Below are 1183 nucleotides of genomic sequence, written 5' to 3' on the forward strand. Positions count from 1 at the left end.
CTGCACAGAACGGCGCCTGCCGTGAAGTGTTTCTCGTAACAGTTGCACTGGTAATCGCTCCCTACAGACTTGTCATTATGGAATTAATAAAACATAAAGTGAGGTCATCGGGGCAGGAGGAGGGAAGGGTTGAATGCTTGATCAAATCACATTTTTTATTAAATATACAATTCAAAAACAAAGTTATGATCCAGATGACGATGAACTGTGATGATATTTTAAATATTGCTTTAGAGTAAAGGTCCTTACATTTGAGTGTTATTCTTCAGTTTGTTATTTTGTAGTGACTCATGTTTAAAACATTATCAGGGAAATACGATATTTTCATCAGGATTTAATGACAGAAAGAAAAGCAGTGTGCTGAAGAGTTCATCAATCATTTAATGAATTGGTGCTCTCAGATCCAAATGAAAATATTGTACTAAATGCGATATGTAACCCTGTAGTGCCTTTTATATTATTATGATGATTTTTGTGATCTAAAGTTAAAGTATTATGGAGGAAATCAACCATGACCTAATAAACTAGGACATTTGTTTTTGCAATTTCATTATTTGGGATGATTAGAAACAACAAACGGGCAAAAACAATTTGATTTTTAATATTAAAATAAAGGATAACTATTATAAATACTGGATTTATCTTAGGTTATAAAATTATAACATGTAAATAAGAACATGGAAAACAGAATTCTACTAGAACTGAGTCATTTTTACTAGTATTCATGAGCATTTTCCACTATTTTTGTCATTATGACATATTGATACTTTGTCAGGGAATGTAGCCTATTCTTCTAATAATTTAGCCTCTATTTCTGCTCATTATTACTGCTAAAATCATAAAAGCCTTTAAGCTCACAGTGCCAATTTGTGAGGTTCAGGATACCTCCCTCCAGTATGGAGAACATTATCAATGAGTTAGGAGTTTAACCCTGGAAGACCTATTTATTTTTTGTTATCAGTTTCCTCCTATTGCCTTGGAAATAGGAAATTAATCAAAAGTAAAAGCTGATGCAGAATCAGCTATTGTGAGTTCGTGTTTTGCTAAAGGCTCCTGGACAAGGGCTTTCCCAGCAGGCACAGTGGGAATGCCTCACAGCTTTAGGACTTCCTCAAATCTCCTCTCCAGGTTGACACTTTGTTACTGTCAAACCCTAATGGGGGCAAGAAGGAGCACAGAGCAG

The 1183-nt window shown here is 34.7% G+C and overlaps 1 protein-coding gene across 1 annotated transcript in view; it reads right to left on the reverse strand.

Annotated features, from left to right (window-relative positions):
- EGF (epidermal growth factor) overlaps window positions 1-1183 on the reverse strand; it is an 87855-nt gene that overhangs the window by 14182 nt on the left and 72490 nt on the right. The gene's annotated exons all lie outside the window — the stretch shown is intronic.

This window comes from Propithecus coquereli, unplaced genomic scaffold (assembly GCF_000956105.1).
Source record: "Propithecus coquereli isolate 6110/MARCELLA unplaced genomic scaffold, Pcoq_1.0 Scaffold46, whole genome shotgun sequence".
In the NCBI taxonomy this organism is placed as follows: Eukaryota; Metazoa; Chordata; class Mammalia; order Primates; family Indriidae; genus Propithecus; species Propithecus coquereli.